The sequence below is a fragment of the Eutrigla gurnardus genome (assembly GCF_963514095.1).
Source record: "Eutrigla gurnardus genome assembly, chromosome: 1".
In the NCBI taxonomy this organism is placed as follows: Eukaryota; Metazoa; Chordata; class Actinopteri; order Perciformes; family Triglidae; genus Eutrigla; species Eutrigla gurnardus.
Genome location: NC_139915.1, coordinates 17,005,175 through 17,028,852, shown reverse-complemented (window position 1 = coordinate 17,028,852; position 23,678 = coordinate 17,005,175).

Below are 23,678 nucleotides of genomic sequence, written 5' to 3'. Positions count from 1 at the left end.
TTTACTTTTTCCATTATTTGAAAGACTTCCAACGTGAATCAAGGTCGATTTGAAACACATTTGTAGTTCAGAAACGTCATCATTCAGCATCTTCCGTGCTTTTCTGATGACCGGGTTCAATATTATGTACCACCAGTGTGACCACATATATTTGCTGTTGGCCAGGAAATTGAAATTGAAAGTTCTGTTATGGAACGCACCAGCTTGCCTCATAGTGACGATTAGCACTGAGCTGTTTGTGTGCGTGTGCATATGTGAGTTATTTTTGCGATGAAAAACAAAAGAGTCAAGTCCTCTGGGTACCTTTGATGGGGAGGACGTTTAATCCAAATTTATGCAGCTCAGGTAGAGCTTCAGGTCAAGGACAGTGTGGGCTTGGATCTTGGAGCCATGTTGTAAACAGAGCAGCCACTTACCTGCCAATCACTGGCCCATCGCTGGAGGACCGGACACGGATCTGCAATATCCACAGTCAGCAGGCAAACAGTGTGTGTGTGTGTGTGTGTGTGTGTGTTTGCATCCAGAGTGCTTTTGACCTCCAGGGTGAGACAATTTGGAGTTCCTTCAAGCAGTATGAGTGGAGACGGCGTGGCAGACCTCGCTGGCCCCGTCCTCCTCTATCACACTGCCGGTTACTCCTAATCAGAACCGACATATTGTCTGTCTGTCAGTTCATTCAGCGGCCATGTTGGCTTCAAAGTTTGCGCTATTGCCAGAAATTGCTTTCTGAGCTATGGGATGAAGGACAAAATAAGAGTTGCAGAATGTGAAAATGCAGCTGTAAATTGCCTCCCTGTGTGTGAAGGCTTTGTGTAGAGTCATAATAGTCGTAATGCAAAAAAAAAAAAAAATGGCAGTGCCATTAAATTCAGCAGTCTCCCATGTTAAATTAAAATCAGGAGGAGCACTCTTTCTCCCCTCAGCCCTCGCTACCCATCTCTCTTGTCTGGTCCTGATTGGTTGATGGGATCCATTAAAATGTCCAAATGAGATTTGTCTTGCATTACTTTTCAGAGAGACAAGTGAATGACTAAGAATACAGTAAATAGAAAAGCGACCTAGATGTGCACGCAATAAAGCCTGGAGCTAAGCTGGGGCTTTTAAATTATTAGGTGAAAGCTGGGCACCGCGCTTGATATTTGCATTTTTATTTTTGATTTAAATTCTCACCAACCTAATCATTTCATCTCTGCAAATGTGGGCCATTTGTAAGATTCCTACATGATGAAGCTCTCCAGTCTCCCAAAGGCAGAGAATGGCAGATTAATGAAACAAGGTACTTTGCATGGTATTTTAGTGCCTACTTTTTGGGGGGTAGTATGCAAATGCCTGCTGCAGTGCAGAGAGTGGTAGTATCTAGATGTGCAAAATGGTTGTTTCCTAATTGTGCCAGAGAGCAAGGAATTGAAGTTGATGGAGTAAACGCCCACACAAAAAGCGCACCCACACAGATGTCCATAGGTACATGATAAACTGCCAGACACCCCCAATGGAAACTTTTTAAGCAAATAATTAAAATGTAGACAGATTCTTTGTCAATTTCCATCAGGGGGATTAGTTGGGAAATTGTAATAGAATTTATAATTTATAAAAATTTATAATAACCAGAAATAATAAACCAGAGAACAAACACAATGAAGGTATTGCAACAAAGTTCCAAAGTTGTGAGTGCCCTTCTTCACCAGAACTAAAACAATATGCAGTCATTTCTTTGATTGAATGGATCTAAAAATCAAATTGAGATTGCACATCCATATAATAGATCCATTACCATGAGGAGATATAAGGACGCCGAGTTCCATTCCCCTACAGCTGCAGTACAGCTTTCATCTCGGTGTGATTGCTCAATTGCATGTTTATCATCCATGACATTGGCGAAATGTTTCTTTCTCAGAGTCACCTCATAAAACCCTCATTTACAAAAGTTTAGCTGAGATTAGTCCATTAGCCAAATTACCTAGCCAAGCAGTTGATTTCCAAACGCAGTGTCTTCAATCTGCAGCACAGCATGAGACCTCGCTCGGAGAAGAAATGAGCGGGAGAGCGAGAGACAAGGGGAAGAAGCTCGGGGGACCGCGGGGAAATCGCTAGGGAACAACCTCGGAGCTCCACGCACATTATGTGTGCTACCTTCATAAAAAGCCAGACCGACACTGCCCTGACACTGTACTGCTCATACTTAATTGAAGGATCAGAGCTGATGTAAGAGTTCATTCTGAGTGTCCTTCACAGCCAGGGGTAAATATCAGAATGAAGCTGAGCGTATGCAGCATGGAATCCAGTCACCTCTTTGATTATGAGTCTGGTTCCTGACTTCATGACTAAAGTGGGAAGGGACTGTTGAAAAGGTTTTCTTGAGGGCTCTCTTTGGCACCTCAGTTTGGTTTGCCCTAGTATTAGGTCAATAAGTCAGTCTTTCTGTGAAGGCACATTCACCGCGTTGCAAACTCTCAGCGCCGTTTGCCCTTTTCTTACTTTTTCATTATCACTCAATGGCTGAGCAAGAGATTAAAAGGCATTAATTCAGAAGTAGAATTACTCAATTTTCTCTCCCCAACTCTTTCTCGCTCCTTTCCTTCTTCCCGCTCTGCTTTTTGGGACAGGTCTGGTGTCTAAACTAAGGCTTGACCTCCTATTTAAATAAGTTAATGTGTTGGCCTGTTTGTGGGGAGAGAAATGGGGGGATGCCTGTATCAGTTCCATACAGTTGGCTCCAGGGAGAATATGATTCCTTTTCATCTGTCACTCTCAAGGTGTCATTCTCCACCCCAGGTTGTTATCGCCATGCGGGCCCTGACAGCTTCAAGCCGCTTCCTCAAGGGAGGAGAAAAAGAGAGAAAAGAAGCTTGACGATGAATGCATTTGGAAGGAGAAGAAAATGACATATCGTTGAGCACAGACCTGGATTGATGCTGCATTACGTGTCGTTCAAATAAACAGGGAGACCAAAAGCACAGTGTTCATTTTGTGTTATTCAGGGTTATTTCTTGGATTAGTTTGTAAGGCCTTGTTGATGCCCATTGTAATACCTAGAATAACATTTTGTTCTGCATTAGAAGGCCAGTGTAAACAAAGCCGTGCATAGTGTGAGTTTGCCAGCACGCTGTGGCAAAATAGAGCGTTTAGCTGCCATTTGCAGGAACAGCAGCAGTACGAGAGCACAGGACTGAGATGACATTTCAAAGTGAGCTCCGCAAATAATGCTCTGATAACCAATTTAATCATGAAGTGCAAACAGATTTAGAGGGATCTCAGTGAACCTCTGTAAATCCTTAACCTGGCAATAACATTTTGCTCTTATTTTGGCCACCAGCGGTGTAAGCAAGCTGTAAACAAAACAATGTCATTATCACCTTTTAAGTTGATGTAGAGAATGTGTGAGCAAACAGTCAGCCATTTGCACATCCAGCAGGAACAGAGATGTATTAGAATTAATTTTGAGTCTTGTCTCTGTATACGTAATCAATGTCCAATATTCTCATTCTCACTTGCAACATGTCATATGCGCCCGTCAGTGGCCCTAAGCTTCAATGACACTCCAGTTACCGCTCGAGACTCGGTGTTGGTTGTCTCAGAGACACCGTGGCAGGTTCTGCTCATTACATACATAGTGTCTTTTAAAAAAAAAAAACTTCCAATGTAGGTTTACTTAGTTTTCATCGGTTCAGGTTTAGGGAACAAAACTTGGTGGCTGTGGCTCAGACGTGTCGTCCTCCAATCGTGAGATTGGCGGTTTGAATCCCGGCTCCTCCAGTCTCCATGCCGAAGTATCCTTGGACAAGATACTGAACCCCCAATTGCTCCTGATGCTGTGCCATTGGCGTGTGAATGTGTGTGAATGAGTTTGATCCTTATGTGCAGGTGGCTCCTCTGCCATCAGTGAATCATGAAAGTGACTGAATGTAGTGTGAAGCGGCTTGAGCAGCTAGTTAGCTAGAAAGGCGCTTTATGAATGCAGGTCCATTTACTTGGTTCTGCTCAGGAAAGACAATGGTTTGTGTTAAAATGTGTATGTATGGTACCCAAAATAAGTATGCTTGTTGTTGCACTTAACGTGAGCATGCTACATCCAATGCTCCCACTATGTACATGCACTGCCCTACACACTTCTATGATTAGCTCCACCTGGGCAGACCAATTGCTGCTGACTGACTAAAAAGCCTCACTCATTTAGAATTTTGCGCGGGAATGTCGCCACATGGAGATCCTATTTCTGGGCAAAGCAGCAAGTACAAGCACTTTCATTATCGGGTCACATCAATCACCATTGTTTTAACTCACTATTTGCTAGATAGTAACTTGAAAGACAATTAAATAGAGGAAAATGTTACACACTGCCACTTTAAGCTTTCATTTTCTGTATGACTGTAAAAGTAAGATTTTTTGCTAATTTGGCAGCAAAAACAATTATACTTGGGGCAGCCAAATGGCCAGCAGCAGCCCTCCCTACATATGGAAGTTATCTCATCAAACTACTAGCTAACAAGCTAAAGTCAACTTGGTTTCGAACATGACACAAACAGAGGATTCCTGGGTGAAAGTCCAGTGTTAGTTACCCAACCATCTACACTACCCTAGTCCCAAAGAAGACTTGCTCACCCTTTCTACCATCCAATAATGACGCTTTGCACTAGAGTTAGCTGAAAACATGCTGCGTCTCATAAAGAGATTAAAGCGTGCTTCAGTGAGCGGCTCACAGAGCACCGGTATTTGTGAACCAAGAGTTCACTCTCTTTAGATGTTAAATGCTCCACTGTGTTCACCAGATAGCTGCTAAGCCTGTCAGTTGTAGAGCATTTTTGTATTGAATATGGCGCTAATGTATGGGAGCGCTAAGAGTGTTAGCCATCAGCCGAAATATGAGCACATTGAGCATATGGAAATCTTTTTTTTTCACAGTTGACATCATTTTTTGCAAAGACGCTGCTAATCAGAGTGCAATATATTGCATCAATCACTCCTGGGAATCCTGTGAATTCATTCCAGCGCACTAAATATGCAACGCATTGCATTTATTATTGATAACTACAGTCAACTAATGTAAGCTACCTGCAGTGTAATAGAAGTCTGCTTTCATACAGAGAGTGGCCAGAAAATGCATTTATTATAGGCTACCTCTGATCATCATTAATTTATATTTGCAACATTTGTGTATATCAAGGAGGATTTTTTGGATCTCTTGAATATAACCCTTCTCCAGAGCAGCACAGGCTGAGTTACATCGGTAATGTACCCAGTTTAAAAGTGAGACATCACTGTCAGAGGACAGAGAAATGCACTCACAGTCTCACAGCCCAGAATGTGAGCTGTAATAGTTGTTGCATTTCATCTTCCTTTCACTATTTAAGGGAAAAAATTCTCACAGATCCTCCAAATGCTGTCACATATCAAAAGTGTTATTGACGAAAAGTTAACATTTTGCCACATCTCTGTGTAATTTTTTTCACTTCCCAAAATGCATTTAAGAAATGCACAAAGAAACAACAACTTAGTGAACATTTTGCTCTGTTCTAGGTGTAAAAGGGGATACAAGAGAGCCAGCTAACTACAGCAGGCCTGATTAAGACAAATACCCCAGATTGTGAATAGTGTTTTGGCTACACTTCGTTCAGCTATTGAAGTTATGTTGGAAAAGAAATTGCTGCTTCAGTCCCTTAAAAGCCCATGTTGGTTCAACCACTATTGTAGGAATTGCCATGTAGTTGATGTACAGCCATTGTCCTCTGAGGATGAAGCCTACTGGCTGTGAGGATCCCCTGACTTCTCCCACAGCTCCACCGTGAGGTGAGTCTGACCGTTTATCTAGCACCATCATCAGGTGAACATCTTAATTTGTCTGAAATTAAGTGTTGTCTGTACAGTAAGCATTATACTGTAGCTTCACAGAGCTTGTATAACTACTGCAAAAAGGGGGCTTTTCCCCCGAGATCAGCCCAATTAAATTGAAATAGATCAATACAGTATTTGACTAATAACTAAATATTACCAAAAATACCAACATTAGGCAACAAATAAATCAAACATGCTTAATTCCAAGCCCCAAACTTGTTTTAAGTCTTCAAGAAAAGAACATATCTTAAGACATTTAGTGAACCTGATATGAAGCCAGTACCTGATCGTGACACGAGCCTTACCTCCATCTGGCACACCGTTGTCCATCTCATATGATCCACTGCTGAAACGAGAGCGCCGTCTTCAGCAGAGAATCTCCCCCTTCCCTCCCTGCCCTCCCTGACACTTCCATTCCTTCTTCACATCTCTCTGGGAGAAGGGAAAATAGAAACACACAGTGACGCGATAAATCCCCTGACACCCAGAGATTGTAATAATCTCTTCTCTTCTTTACATTCTTCGATTCCTAATACGTTCCCACAAAAACAAATTTATGGTAATCCCTCCATCGCGTATCCATTGCTGTTGTCAAATCCACATGAGGGCAGCCAAACATGCTTTTTCTCTCCATTCTGTATCCGTAAGTACGGAAGCACAACAGCAATTGTGCTCCGTAATAATTACTTCAAGCATATTTCCATTCACATGCTTTAGCAGCCTTATTTAGATTCGGGATTACCATATCACTGCAGTGATTTAGAAGTTCACCTACAGTAGTTCAAAACTCCTGGTCTGAGAGGAACACATGCTAATCTTCTTTAATGTTCTGGGGATGCATGTACATATGTATAGCTCACACGTTGGACTATGGTCTTGTCCCAGTCAGAAGCGAGGAGAATCAGCATGTGTAAGGAGGGCTGCACGCTATTAATGCTGTTGCCTTGGCAGATTAGGATTACAATTTAGTGTGTTCGTCTCAATGTACCGCCGGCAGCCTGCTTGTATATGCACGTGTGTATGATCATGTCAGCAATATAACTGAAATTGGCACATTTGCATTGTTACCCTTTTTGTATGGTTTGGTGAGTTTTAGAGCTTCTTTGGAGGATTTTGGACAGTGGTTTTGTGCTAAACTAAGCTAACCTACTGCTAGCAAAGTAGTAAACAAAAGCACGTGGCTAATCTCAAAAGATCACTGAACGTCCCCCTGTGTAACTGAGGAAGCGATAGGCTGTCCAAACTCCTTCTCCGGTGACTATTCAACATAGTAATCGCCAACGTCAGGATTTCATACCCGGCTTGAATGCAGCGTGAGCTGGGTTAGATTCATCCATTCATCACAGCTGATGTATGGAAGATTATTTTTTAGGAGACAGGTTTGTCTCCACGTTCGGCTCTGATCTGTTGAAAAACCAGTATTGTGGAGCAGAAATGAAATGCTCAGCTTTCACTAGCTCTCAGAGCTGCTCAGTACACTCTTTGTACTGTTGCAGCATGCTCTGCTTGCACGATGCCACCTGCTGGCTGTCGGTATAGCTGACGCTGCATCAGCTGAATTCCCCCTGCTGCCGCCACCGTGGCAACCCTGTCAATCAAAAAGGAGTGTCATCTGTACATGAGAGTGGTGTTAGTCTCCTCATTTGCAAGGAAGCATTAGCATATCCCCAAACTTAAGTGCACACCGATAGTGAAGGCACGGTAGGGCCGAGCTGTGAGGTTTGGCTCCGGACGCCTCTGCTAATAGGTTTCATGTGAGTGGCCCTGCTGCTGCTCTAAAGGTAATATGTCACAGTCCAAGTCCCCCCGGCCGTGTGGCCTGTCTCACCACCGTCCAGCCCCACTCCATCAAGTCGTCCCTCTGCATAGACCAGCCTCCGGGGGGGAGGGGGGGGGGCAGGAGGGTCTCGAAGTCTTTAGGTAATGCTGGATAGAGATATAGCAGTGGCCGTAAGGCTTCCGTAGTGTCTACACAGCAAGCTTGTGTGTGTGTGTGTGTGTGTGTGTGTGTGTAACCTGCTCTCTGTAGAAGAAAGGCATTTTCTCCACTTTCAATTAATAGGTAATTACTGTAAGGACTCTCATTCTAGATCACATGCTGCATCTGTTTTTCATTTTTTTTTTCTTCAGTAGCTCTGTGTATCTGAATTTCATAATGAATCACTCTGATTCAGGATCACTCACATTTGGAAGTTCACCACCAACACCCACTGCTCTGACATTGATTCACTGTCAAATTGATGACAAATTGTGATTCCTACATACCCGAGTGTCATGTCTACAGTAAAGTATATTATTATGTGAGCTGGAAAGTCACCTCGACTAATTCTAGTTACTGTAAATCTATCATGAATACGATATGGGAATTGTGTCAACCCGGGTCCTTCTGAAAGTCAGTATAATGTTGTACTTTTACACACTTGATGCGGTCGAAAGACAGAAGATGAACATGCATCTTCTTCAAGGAAATGTTTTTTCTCGTGTTGAGATTACAAGGTCCAACAAGGTAACAAACATTAGCACTTTTTATTAAAATGTATGACTAAAAGCATGTTTTTCAGTAATCAAGCCTCTCTTAAAAAAGAACAATTTAGACACTTCACTAATGAACAATTATAGACCAATATCAAACCTCCCATTTTTGAGTAAAATCATTGAAAAAGCAGTTTTTAAGCAGCTGAACGACTTTATGGTAATGAACAACTGTTTTGATGTCTTCCAGTCAGGATTTAGACCACACCACAGCACCGAGACAGCTCTTGTCAAGATCTTCAATGACATCCACTTAAACACGGATAATGGTAGAATGTCAGTCTTGGTATTACTTGATCTCAGTGCTGCATTCGACACAGTCGATCACAACATACTCGTAGACCGTCTGGAAAACTGGGTGGGACTCTCTGGCACAGTATTAAAATGGTTTTAATCCTACTTGAAGGACAGAGAACTACTTTGTGTCTATAGATAATTACACATCTGAGCGGGCAAAAATTACATGTGGAGTTCCCCAAGGCTCCATTCTGGGCCCTCTTCTGTTCAACATCTACATCATGGGTGTCAAACTGATCCAGTAAAGGGCCGTGTGGCTGCAGGTTTTCATTCCAACCAAGCAAGAACACACCTGATCCAACCAATCAAGGTGTGAAGGCCAATCAGGTAGGTGAATAAGTCGAGTCAGGTGTTTTCTTGCTTGGTTGGAATGAAAACCTGCAGCCACACGGCCCTTTACTGGATCAGTTTGACACCCCTGATCTACATGCTTCCACTGGCCCAGATCATGAAAAACAACAAGATATGTTACCATAACTACGCAGACGATACACAAGTTTACATAACAATATCACCAGGTGACTATAGTCCAATTCCGGTACTGATTAGATGCATTGAGCAAATCAATAATTGGATGGAGCAGAATTTTCTCAAATTAAACAAAGACAAAACTGAAATCACTGTTTTTGGAGCCAAGGAAGAACAGTCAAAAGTTAGCACCCAGCTTTAAGCGGTAATGGTAAAAACCACAAACAAAGCCAGAAAGGTGTAGTCATGGACTCAGACCTGAACTTCAACGGCCACATTAAATCAGTTACAAAGTCAGCCTACTATCACCTAAAGAATATATCAAGGATTAAAGGACTTATGACTCAGCAGGATTTGGAAAAACTTGTCCATGCATTTATCTTCAGCAGGCTTGACTACTGTAACAGTGTCTTCACAGGTCTCACTAAAAAGTCCATCAGACAGCTGCAGTTAATTCAGAATGCTGCTGCTCGAGTCCTCACTAAGACCAAAAAAGTGGATCACATTACTATGGTTCTCAGGTCTTTACACTGGCTTCCTGTCTGTCAGAGATTTGACTTTAAAATACTACTGCTGGTTTACAAAGCACTAAATGGTTTAGGACCAAAATACATTTCTGATCTTCTGCTTAGCTACGAACCATCCAGACCTCTCAGATCATCTGGGACAGGTCTGCTCTGTGTCCCCAGAGTCAGAACCAAACATGGAGAGGCAGCCTTCAGTTTTTACGCACCACATATCTGGAACAAACTTCCAGAAAGCTGCAGGTCTGCTGCAAATCTCAGCTCTTTTAAATCAAGACTGAAGACTTGCCGCTGCCTTTCAGTAAATAATACTATCTGTGAACTTCTTATGCTGCACTGTATTTTCTATTCCTTGATATTCTTGTTTTTAATGATTTATTTTTATTTTATTTTATTATTATTACATTTTAAACTTTATTTTATTATTGGCTGGTTTTAATGAGGGTTTTTCTATGCATTATAATTTTGCTTTTATTTTCTTTTAATTCCTTCTATTTTTTTTCACTTTATTGTATGACATTTTATAATGTGAAGCACTTTGAGACTGCCTTGTGTATGAAATGTGCTATACAAATAAAGTTGCCTTGCCTTGCCTCAGATAGATTTATAATCGTAAATATCTTGAGTGACTTGAAAAAGCTGTCTTGTTCGCTATCGTGGTAGAAAAATAGAGCCTGATTTAAAAAATAAAGGAATTAGTATGAAAAAGTGTAGTGTAAGAAAAAACAGACACTCTTTTTTTAATTTAAATAATCCTTTATTTATGCAGGGGGCCTTATGATGATGATGATTACCGTATTCAAGATTGTTGAAGATATGCATGTCCTATCTGTCTGAACTGAATATAAGGTGAAGTGATTCCACTATGTTTTAGTGCAATTTGAAGACTTTAAGCACATTTCCATTATTATCAGGATGAGATAGTGAATCACAATTATTTTGGCCAGAATAACCGTGACATGACATTTCAATATCTTCCTACGTCTAGGAGCGACGCTTGATTTTAATCTCGGTGTGGTGGCCAACTGTGTGGGAGTGCTCACGGTTGTTTTACTGCTGGACCCCTTTTTTTAGTAGTTCAGCTGTGTTCCAAGATCTCAACAACTACTATGGCAGTAAAATATTATCATAACTGATAATAATGACAACCATAAATCCACTAATGAAAACTAGTGATGTCCAAATGAAGCTTCGTGAAGCATTTTCTTTATTTTCTGAGCCCAATAGATGGCGCTCTCTGTTCAACAAAGGGTTGAAGGCCGATATATTTCCATTGCTTTCAACCCTTTGTTGAACAGAGAGCGCCATCTATTGGGCTCAGAAAATAAAGAAAATGCTTCACGAAGCATTACTTGGACATCCCTAATGAAAACCCAAGTAATAAGCATACTTGTGTTTCCAGGAACAGCAGGTAAATCCACACAGCCTCACAGTGGTAGAGCAGATAATTGAGGTCTCCTTTCCTTCGATGGAGTATGCTGTACTAGTCTGTCAATCAAGATGATTTTCAATTAATTTGAAGTTAGCCTTGCACTGCTGAAAATACAGAATGGGCCTCATTCACCAACTGTTAAGAAGAGATTTTTTCTTAAAACCCTCGAATCGTGAGGATTCTGAAATTTACCATAATTTTCTTATCAGGGATTTGTTCTTATTCAAAGGCAATCAGAATCTACACACACACTCACGGGCACACTGACACCGTTTCAGGGGTGACATGTTTGAGCAAAATAATAAGAATTATTAAACTATAAATTATATTATATTACAATATTGTTTTATCTTTCATAATATTTCTAATACATATTTTCATCATAACGGAAACTGCTTATTTTTGATGAAAGTGAATTGCTTAAATGGATCAACAAACTTGGGACTATAAAAATGCTGTTTAAATAATTTGTTTAAGTAATCAAATGCTTGCAGTTCACATTCATTTGAAAAGTGTTGATAAGAGTCAATAAAATGCAGTAAATAGTAAAGCTTTATATTCATCTATACTTTATTAGGTGGCCGTCTAAATGAGAAATATAGAAAAAGGTTATGAATAAGAAGAATTTGCTTATGTTAATTCATTTCATCTGATGGGATTTTTATGAGAGCTTTTAGCTCTATTTTGCAATGATGACGGCCTTTTCAAATAACACATTTCCACTAACATTTCAACACTTAAAGACTAGCAGCATCATACTCATCGTTTGTATTATTGTATAAACACGACGGATGCTACTAAATATGACAGCTCATTTGGACGTTTACTTCCTGCAGGAGTACCTTCACGTCAGACATATTGTTATTTATTTTTAACGTTGGGAGTCCAGTGCTCCACCCTCTTTCAACTTATGTTTCAGGCATTTTAATTCCTGTGTCCACGTGACTTTGCAGGCTTGTGGCTCTTTTTCTGAGGACTAGTTTACCTGCTAATTAGGATCAACTGGCACACGCCTTCAGGGGGATCATTTATTATAAGAACACTGGTACAAATTATTTTCTGAAGACAATTTTGTTTAGAACAAATTGAAGAAAAAACGTAGAAATATACGTTTGCAATCAGAGATGGTGAGTACAACATTAATGAACAAAAATATACAAATAATACCCATGCTGAAAAACATAGTTCCCTTCAAATGTTTTTCTCCGGGTTTAATTATTACGACGCTGAGCATGAGCTGCAACATCCACCCGCAGACGTGTTACATCTCTCTCTCTCCCTCATTGCTTGTCATCTCTCCATAATCACTATCCAGGAAAAAGTTTAAGTGGCCAAAACATAATAATCTAAAAACAATGTCTGAATCCGACGCCTACTCTCATTAAACAAACAATTCACTTATTTTTTTCCTTTTTTAGGCTGAAACTGAAACCATCTTCCAGACAGCTGTCAGACACAATTTGTATGACATCAAACATTATCCGCAGGCAAAGTGCTGTTTGTTTTGTGCCGTAACATAATGTACTCCAGAAAAAACTGCCTGTGCTTTTAGAGCGCCAGCTTGCATTTATCATCCTAGGAATCAGTATGGCAGCGTGGCAGCTGATGTCCTGGTAACAAAAGCAGATGCATTATAGGTGCTGCTGTACCCAACACCTCGATCTGTCAGCTGTGGTATTGGCCAACACACCTTCATTCTGCCTTTTCTTCCAGTCGAAGCAGTAGACCGGAATGATTCTCCCTCCCTTTCTTTCTGTTCAGTATAGAGTATTGAAGGGCGTCGATTCTCTCGCAGTTCAGCCGAGACCGGCCGCTGTGTTGCACGGCGAGAGGCAGAGACGTGGTCGAGCAAGAGAGAGGTCACTGATATGATTATCCCGAGTGTCAATACAAAAAGGGAGACGCGAGGAAGGTCCCCGCTGAGCTGGAAAATGAATGGCTTTGACCTCATCAAACCTGCGGAAGCATCTCCGCTTGCTAATTAAGATTGAGTGGAGGAAAGTCATCAGTGTACAGGGCCGGCCATTTCAGCTGTGGCGAATCAAGCACACTTCACTCCACCGCTCTTTGTATTCATCAAAGGTGTGTGCTCAGGACAGGAAAGGATAAGGGTGATGCAGCCGCAGACGTTTTAAAATCCTGAGAACGGCATTTCCCCCTCCGTCCATCGCAGCCTTCAGTCTTCACTGTGAGAGCCGTCGTGTTGGGTTGCGTGCTCGTGCTCATTTCACCCGCGTGGTAAAGGAATGATGTCGCAATAATGGGCTCGTTATTCCCAATTAAACCCTCTAACATCCATCATAAACTGCCACTGTAAACCAAGCATAGGGCCATTATTGGCTCCCATTTATACTGTATATACAAGCAGATGGTGCTGGAGTGAGGACTATGTGTATATGTCTCTGTGTGTGTGAAGTACCATAATCCAACTCCATATCTGTTTATCAGTTTGCCAAGACTTTAGATTTACGTCACATGAAGCACATCAAGCAAAGGGAAGCAAGCAGACACGCACGGCCACATTATAATGTGCGTTGAGCAATTAGTGCAACAAATAGCCTGTCATCATGCACGTTGCCAGCAGCCGCGGAGAGTGAGGTCTCTCCCTTTGGATAGGAAGGTAAAAATCCCTTGGCTGAGACTTCAAGCAACGGCGTCACCCTGCCTCTGACACCTTTTAGAAGCTCTTGGAGGGTGTCTTGCAGATGTGTAATCACACTTCCAGTGCCAGAGAGTGCACCGCCGCAGACAAGAGACACAGCCCAGCCTTATCTGAGGGAGAAACATGGATGACCCAGATCACACCGGGAACCCAGTGATCCTGCAGCAAGGTGTCCTCCCTACAAAGTGCTCTGTGTGAGTAATGGGGATATTTGAGGTTGGATCTGATTATCGAACCCCCATCCCTGCATCCCCCCCCCACACACACACACACAAAAAGGCACCGGTGTCAAAGCTGCAGTAAGATGACAGCTTGAGCAGCGAGGTGCCCGAGGCAGCCACCCGTCCATTCCTTTCGTTCGTTTTTCTGAAGGTCAATCTTCAGCTGCCCTCCACGTGGCTGCAGTCCTGTTTACCTCTCTGTGAAAGCCAATTACATCGCCGCAGTGCTGTGCCAGTCAAAGCTGTTATATTTCACATGCAGACACACACGGTGGATGCACTCACACAGATGCACCGCACACACACACACACACACCCACACACTCAGACGAACACCTGCAGCAGCAACTCTACTTGGCCGCGGTAGAAGGCACAAATAATGCCTTTTGACCAGTCTGTGGTGAGATATATCAACGTGCGCACACGGAACGATTATTTACAGCTCAGACGCATCACAAGGGGACTTAGTGAGGGCATGAAAAACGATAGTTTACTTACCAGGGGCTTTTATATTTGGTTGAATGTGAGATGATTATAAACCTGTCTTCATTATCTGAAAAATGGAGAGGCCTTGCTAATGTTTGCTGATTTATTCTATTACCTCAAGGGTTTGGGTCTTGATTTATGCTACTCAATGACAGCTTGTGTAATCATACAAGTGTTGGTAAAATAGTGATGGATGGCAGGTTGTTGTCCTCTCTGCAGTACGTTAGCTTTAACCTATTACACTGAATGATGGCAGCCTTAAGTATGACCATGTAAAGGTGTATAATCTTCTCAAGGACTATCGTTTCCTGATAGTTTTTTATTGAAGTTTTGCCATGTTATTTAATCCACAGCATTTAAAATGAGATTGAATAAGTTGTGTTCGTTTATCAGCTATGCGGTAATACCCAAAAGAAAAATGTGCACATTCCTCCTTTGCCATTCTTGCACATTCCTCCTTTGTTCTTCTTTGCCATTCCAAGATAATATGCTGCCAGATGGGCACCAGCAAAGACAGGGATTTCACTGTGCAACCCTCTTTTCATGTCAATCTCCGCTGTATACCTGCCGCTGCTCACTCATGCCTGATAACTTGCATTTTGAGCAGATTGAAACGAACATGAATTCTTGTTCCCTTTTTTTTTTTTACGCCTACCCGTGTGCACATGTGCATAAAAAAAATAATAAAAAAACACAGGTCGGTTCCCTGATACACTGCATCAGTGGTCCAGCAGAAGTAGGGCAGTAGACGAGTGTAAGCATGGAAACCAGAGGACCGCCATCTGCTCTCTGTGGTGCTGCTGTTGCTGCATGGACCAGAGATGCTGCAGGAGCACAACGAAGACCTTTCTGTCAGAGCACATCAACAAAAAGCATTGTGCTGTTTGAGTCATCAAGCCTCAGGTAACCTTGGGTAGACGTTCCCGAGGCGGAATGATGAGCACAAACAAAAGTATTTACAGTCGCATGCAGAGTGTGACGATCACGTTGATCACGGTGCTGAAATATAAAATACAAATACAAAAATGTGTCTATATATTAATGAAGCAGCAATACTTAATTTGCCATTACTTCAGGACTGTTAGGACACGTCAATAAATGGCTGAGCTAGGAAAAGAGGAGAGAAAGAGCCCCGGGGTGGAGCGTAGAGGACGGGCTCCATCTGGCGCCTGGGCAGCCAATGAAAAGAACAGAGAGCTCCGGGATCCGGGAAGAAGGGGAACATCATGACAAGCTCCAATTGGATTTGTCGTCCAGTTCATTGGCACCGGCTGCAAGGTGGCTAACGAGGCAGGTGGCTAAATGGGAAGGACTGGTAATACAGCAACACAGACGTTTCACCAAAGTGTTTTTTTTTTTTTTCTCCTGGTTTTCGAGAGGTGAAACTGGGTATCTGGTAAACAATTAGGGTTCTTGTGCAGTGCTTGGGCTCGTTCGCTCCTTAAAAATAACCCTGTAGCTACGTCGTCTTCCCACGGGGAGACAGTGTAGTATGTGCTCGACGCGCTATGCTCCTGAAGCATTATGGGAGAGGAAATGATGGTAAGCAGAGAGCCATCTGCTTTGCCACTTGCCACGTCTGCCTGTGCCAATACCACCTCCTTCCCTCTGTTACTCAGGTGGGGGAGTGGAGTGTCTGTACACACACACGCACACACACACACACGCACACACGCACACACTAAAAGATCCTCCAACTTGAAATTGCCAGATGTGCAGACTGGAATGCAACTGTAGAGGAATATCACATTTCTCTCCCCTCATGGTTCGCACGTCATTTTCTCATGCATTATTCCTGGCTAATAAATGATAATCAACAACTGGAGGTGATGTGGATGCATGGGGATGCTGGCCACAGATGGATAGCTCCTCGTTGATAAGGGAGCCAACAGACTGAAAGGCGACACTTCGTTCTTTTTTTTTTTCTTAACCACCAGTCTGTTTTCATTTTATCAGAGCAGCAGTGTAGCAGAGATAGGCCCCAGCGTCCTTGACAGTGGTGACACCGAAAAGATGGATGTACAGCCGGTCAAAGGAAAGTCATTTATTTCCGTTGACCCACTCGGTCAAGTGGATTGAAGCTGAGCCTTTTGATTTGGCTTTTACTTTGCCTTTCTCCCCCTGCAGAGTCCACACTGCTCCCCGCAATTACTGCAAACAGTGAAGGTGATGGGTCCGAGATTTTGTCCAGATAAAGGAGTCAGGACCCTATCTCTCCTGTTGACACCATTAAGCTATCACTGAGACCGAGAATGTAGGTGGGGGTGGGGGTGGGGGGAACGCACTGAGGGACTGTCAGTCAAAGCTTACCACCCAGCTCTTCTTTAAAACCATCTGCCACTGAGCTCCCACCGGCCTCTTTGTATCTGATCCCAAAACCAGCAGCGGAGGGTTGATGGACTTTGTCGTCGGGAGGCATATTCACCACTTACTGTCTTATCAAATGCAAGCAAGGGACTGCAGAAGCGCATATATTCTTGGATCGTGGTAGTAGGTGGAAAGCGCTTAAGGGTTATTTGTCATGCCAGGCGGCACCGACTGCCAGCGCCGGAATAGAAAGCCGTTCCAAGTAGCGTTAGTCTGACTGAGAGAGCTGAAACAACTGCAATCCAGCTGTCACGCTTTGAAAATACATACGGACGGAGGAGCATCATGCTGGAAAAAAAATAAGGGTGCGGTTAATTTTGTGGGAACAGCTCAGCACCATAAAGGAGTTTTATTTTTTCCTACCGTTGCAGGCTAGAAAGTCACTCCAGAGCCAGTTCAACTCTAATCCAACGTCAGTGTCAGACAGCACACCTAAATCTCTTCATGGTGGGACTTATCGAACAATAACAGGCACTTTACAGATCCATTTATAGCTGTGAGAGATGAATATTCTGTTGTGACTTCGGGGATGTTGCGGCACATGTGTCAACTTGTTGTAATACCCTAATATTTGATCTATTGCATAAATGCATGAGGAGTTGTCACTAGCGTTTTATTTTCACATTTTGTTCAAACGTTTGTGAGGAGATTATGTCGGAAATTGAATCACCGATTACACTTGAATTCATCTAATTCCACCTCAGGTTACAATTTAGGTCTGAAAAAAAACAGACTAAAACAATCTCACACAACGTGCTACGACAGCTGTCTCAAATCAAAGCTAAACGCCCACCTCCGCTTTTCACATGGAATCATCTCATGGCATAATTCTTTTCTATTTGAAGTTGTATAACAACTATGTTCTGTATAGCAAGCTGTCAGATCCATAGAAATGGTCTGCTGTTTGAAAACAGTATTAAAATAATTCTGCTTAGCATATCAGCATGGACAGTCACGCACTGTCCATAACAATTCCTCTGTTCGACAACAGTATGTTGTGGTGCATTTTTTATTTTTTTAAAGAAAAACACCATCTGCTGTGTAAAATGAATGTTAACGTTTTAAAAATCACTTGGCCATATTTAAAGTTTAAGGCTAGTGTCTATTTTTTTTTTTATTGTTAATAATTTCATCATGCTAGTCAGTCTAGGAAAGATGACTTTGAATTAATTAAGGGATGAACTGATTTGCCCTTTTATGGTTTGGGTTGAAATAATAACATAACAAGGTAACTTAGCAACGTACCGGTAACTATAAATAAATCACATCAACCCTGTGTTCTTATGTAGCGTTAAGTAACAACAGGAAATGCAACGTTTCCTTCTGGTTTCACACTTGACATGCACAGTGGTCTCCTGGGTGAAAGTCCTGTGTTTGCTTGACCCTTCAAGCTATTTGGAGACGTTCTCGCTCCTTATACTTGTTATTATATCACATGACTTTCAATAACGGTCAATCCAGATATTAAATCACTTGCTCTGTCGCATATAACACGTTCCATGGTTTGCAATGTTGCCATTGTACTTCTGCAAAGCATGGAGTCTTATTATATAACAAAGATCGTCTGTGTTGCCAAAGCTGAAATATGTTTTGTCTGTTAGAAACACAACAATGAAGCATGTTGTTGCACTGAGCAACATGTTCCTTCATTACCCTGAACATGGCCAATTTAGTTCATTTTGAAACTGACATACACCATCATGCAGTTGTAAACACTCACCAGAAGCACCACATATGTATTAATCCACGGCTGTATATAGTCCCCAGTCGTTTTAAGACATGAAATGATACATATTTGAGCTGTTTTTAAAGTCTTACGTCTTATCGGAGCAAATGGGCTTAAAGCTGAGAACCAAAGAGAAGGTTGGGAATCAGTATTTGAGAGATGACCCAGCATACTTTTGTTTTTGTTATTTCCCTGTGATTTGGCAGCGGGAGATGCATAGAATAACCTCGACCATATCCTTTAAATAAACATGTTGCCATGCTTTGACCCCATGCAAACACGCCTCTGCACAATAACAACGTTCCACTTCCTCACCTGTCTTCTTTTCACAATAGCTGATTACCCCTGAAAGAAAATAAGAAGAGCTTAGATGTGTGCTCCAAACTCAAACACCTTTCCATGATGAAAGCCGGAGAGAAAGCTGGAGAGATCAGACCGTGTGAATGCCAGTGCCGGTGAAGGAGTCGGCGCAGTGCGGGACAGGATGAGCCTCTCCATCTCTCGTGTAATGAAGAATGACTGAGAGGGATTGCATGGGCCAACGGCATCTGAAGCCGGGGCCATTGCTATGCACCGAGCGTTACATTTCAGACTGAGCAAGTTGAGACCTCCAGCGTGCGAGGTTAGATTGCAAAAAGACGAGAGGAGCGCAAGGTTAAACGTCTCTCCTCTTGCTCTTTATCCCCTAAATGACATAGCTCATTCATACAAGCAGCTCACATTCAAGGACACTAGCAGGTCTAGTGAAAGGATGAAAGCAGACTTGAATGGCAGTCTTATTGAGACACTGGAAAGTATAAACAACAAGAGAAAGGAAGTGGAAGTGTGGAAAAAAAAAGAAAAAAAGAAAAGACATTTAATTAAAGACTAAATCTTCATCGCTGTCTAAAAAAACAGTGAACAAGGGAGCTGCATACTGCAAGCATACTGTTTTCTTGATATATAAAATGACAGGGGTTAAAGGGAGACCATACTCACTGAGAACTCGCTCATGTAAATTGCAGGAGGGATTTGGAAAGCAATAAATATATTTTTGGTTCTGACCCTGTAATTCTTCAAAATAGTTGGCGTAACGCCTGAGATATTTCGTTTGCACAGTTGGTTACATAAAATCAAGCTGTCTGAGCCCTTTTGCTTTTCACACAAAAGTGCTGATAAGCTGAACAAGACATAGCAAACTGGAATACATAAGAAGTGCTCGTGCGGATAAGAAACAGTGTGCAAAATCTATGGAAAGCAGGCTGATGGTTTCATACACCTGTGTGACGTGTCTGATATGGCTCAGTCCCTAGGGAGTGGCGTTAAGTCAGCGGCTTATACTAGAGAGTGATAACTAAATGGATGCCTGCTGCCGGCCTTCTCTTTTCAATACCAATACCAAAATCATATATTCACATCAAGAGGCTGTTTTGTAAACCACCCAAAGGGATTACAGTTGACAGTGAGTTTATTTATTCTTAATATACATTCCCACACGCGCTTGCACAACAAGTGGATTTTTTTGTTTGTTTGTTACAGCTGCCTATTGCAAGGTGCACTCAAGCACATCTATAGCCTACTTGGAAACTTTTTAACACCAGGGCGGACAGCATCTCCTGCCACAAATAGCTATAATATGACATTTTTTTCCTTGATTAGTCCTTTACGGTAAAATGATTCCATTCATTGCGAGAGGTAGAGAAATAATTAAGGTCGAAACCCACTAAGGATTTCTCTTCTAATTGGCCATATGGACTGTAAAGAAAAGTTTTTATTGTTTTTCTTTTGTCTTTCAAAGCAGATGTGCGGGGTCTTTAGACGTTTGCCTTTAGAGACAGTGTTATCTCTCCCCTGATGATTCAAACCATAATTACTATACCATGTCTAATGCTATTTTAGTCCATGCTAAGGTTAGGAAGTTAAATACCGTCACAGTTTTCCTTCCGTGAATTCAGTTGTCAACAGGCTGCTCTGTCGGTGTGATGAATGACATCAGGTGTTAACACTCTACCATCCTTGTTGGCCTCTCTGAATGTTTGTTTGATTGAACAAATGTGTTAAATATCAAATGTAATGGCACCGAAGCAAACACCCAGAGGACCATAATGCCGAGTTCTCACATTACGTCCTTGAGATCTACATTTGATTTGTGAAGATAACAGTAGTTATTTCACACTGCATAGTAACATGTGAATGGGGCCCTTAACGACCAGATGTTTGACATAGATTATTAAATTCCCATCTGATTTTCAAGAATATGGCTGTTATATTCTCATATTCTCCAGTTAATCTGGTCTAAGGGTGGCCCCCAATGGCCTGCTTGTGTTCACATTATTCACATGGCATGATTTGTATTTACTAGGCAACTGTTATTATTCATATTATCTGAGTGAGTGAGTGAGTGAGTGAGTGAGTGAGTGTGTGTGTGCACGTCCGTCTACAGTCTCTTTCCACTTCAGTAAACTGCATACTATTGTGGATGCCCAGCTGCATGCTCAAGGCATGATTGAGGTGACTTTCTCAGAACAACAAGTTCTTGCCTGTTTTATTCTGCCATTGACTGACTGCGGACTCCCTCACTGCTCTTATCGGGCCCCAGCCCTTAGTGCCAATAATGTTTTGGACAATGTGTTTGGCTAACAGCTAAGGGCACTACCAGAATACACACTGCTGGACCTCACCTTGCCTCGTGAGTCCCTGTACATCGTTAGTACTCAACGTGGGGTCCAAATGCTCTCTGCTGACCCCCAGAAGGTTCCCGCAGAAAGGGAGAATAAAAAGAGAAGATACAGTTTGGGTTCCCTGCAGAACCAGACACCACCCATTAAGGATATGTAGTTTTTAATGACATTAGTGCAGAACTACCGCAGCATACTGCTGTACGCCACAACTCATCCATCGCCTAGTACGCAGACGACCTAAACAAGATTAATTTTGTTTTGGCATGACTGTATGACTTAGGTACCAAAACAATCTTTTTTTTTTCTGTTTTTTCCTTGGCGTCATTTCAAGAAAAATCTGCGTCCAAAAGAATACACAGTAAACGGCGCTGTAGTACATATTTCAGGCCCTTGTGTGGCGCTGTTTCTGCTACAAAAATACACCAAAAACAGAGAAGAAGAGACGGAGCATGGGGAAGTAAACACGTTGCTTGACCGGATGGTTGCTGTTGCTATGGCAACAAGTGAAAGCCACCCGATAAATAAACACCAAGAGGACAATTTGGCCCATATAAATAAAACCAACAATAACCATCAACAGCCGTCACCCTAAGGACCTTAACGTGGCATTAGAGAAATAAATGTACATTCATGGGAAGTTAGCTAGCATAAATGCCGGTTGTTTGTTAGCATCGTAAAAAAGACTTTTTTTCTCAAAATATTGCCTCCCTCTCTCGGCTCCGTTTTTTTCATACAGTGGCCCCTAATACGGCGTCGTACAAAGGAGCAGAATATCTACTGCAGCACGATCACGAGCACGTAGGCGGCCATTGTTGTTATGAGATGTCGCGGGGGAAGAAGTCAGGCTAGAGGGTCGAGGGGCTTGCCGTCTCCACGAACATGAAACGGAGGGGCAGCATTTTTTTTCTTTTTCACCCTGGGACCTGGTTTAAAAAAAGTGTGTTTTCAGGCACCGAAAACACCGGTCGGTCGGCTAAAACACGCAAGACTTCTGCGTTTACACACAAAAAAACATTTCCGTGTGGACGGGGCCTTACAATGACTTCAAGCCCATTTCACCTGAAATCCCTGAATTCACTGTCGCTTGTTGTTGAGTTTGAATGAAGTGTGTTTTACAACACCTTACAGGCCATTGGTGTCTGATGGGGGGGTTAGCCAATTATGGGCTGTGTTTATTAAGTCACACCATACAGCAGTGGTTGTTGCAGACACACCTGGCACAGATCTGCACTCTCCTGAGTGCACCTTTCAAGTTCAGTTTGCTTTGGTACACCAGCAGCATGATAAAAAAATAAACAAAACAGAGGAAGCGAGAATGAGAAAAGAATTAAGACAGTGGGTAAAGACAACCTGTGACCTGCAGCCTGAGGAAGAACCACAGAGGCCAGCATTAAGAGTACACACACTGGTCTATACGACTGCTGAATTGTACTGTTTTTTAATACAAAGAAGTTGCTCTGTGCATTTTTTTAATGTAAAGAAGTTGTCATTGTTATAGTGTAGTTTTGAATCATGAGCTATGTTTATTTATCTACAATAAACCCTACCCCTCCGACAAATATATCAGTCGCAAATATAGCAAGTGAACATCTCTGATTCTGCTTATGATTGTTCCCATTTTCTTCTTGCCATAGGACCTTTGTGACAAACTCTTGAGGCTAGATTCCACTTGAAGAAGAAAGCTCTCCTTCAATGCTTGTGCTTGTCGTGGTGCTTTTAATGCAAGAAACTCCAACACTGTCAGATGTTTTTACATTATGAGAAGAAGAGAACAATCAATCACAGATGTTGTTGTTTTTTTTAAGTATCGGAACATGTTAAACTATAATTCTGGCTTGCAACACGGAATAAGGGAGTGTTCTAGTGATCCCTCTTTAATTGCACCGACAACGCCACAGGCAAGACCTGAATAGAGATTTGTGCTGTTTCTCGGTCTTTGATGCAGAGCCAAGCCAACATTTTTAAATGACTGTCGCCTGCTATCTTGCTGTATATCCCCCAGGGATGATGTGATCCTTGGCAGGTTGCTGCAAATTAGACAGACACTTGACTACCTCTCAATGACAGAACCATATAGCTGCTAGGAGGAGGTTACTCTCTTTTTATGTATCGGTCTTTCTGTATGGATCTAAGCCAGACCAGTACATGTCAAAACATGAATACATGAATACATAAAGGTGGTTCATGTAAAGACGCTGGCCAAAGTGTCAACCATATCCAAAAGACAGCATTGATCTCTTTCTGTGCTATAAGCTGAGATGCACAAGGGCAATATGTGGACATGTTGCCATTTCAAGCAGAAGCATTTCCCCGATAAAATAATTTAAATCAAGTTGTGGGGCAAAGAAGCCCCTGAGAAGTGCTTCAGTGCCAATTACAAGTGCAAATTGCCTCAGCTGTAAAATTAATCCACCAAGGCTGGCACCTTTGCACCCTAAGGCTGCTTTATAACTGAACATTGTCTGATCTTATCT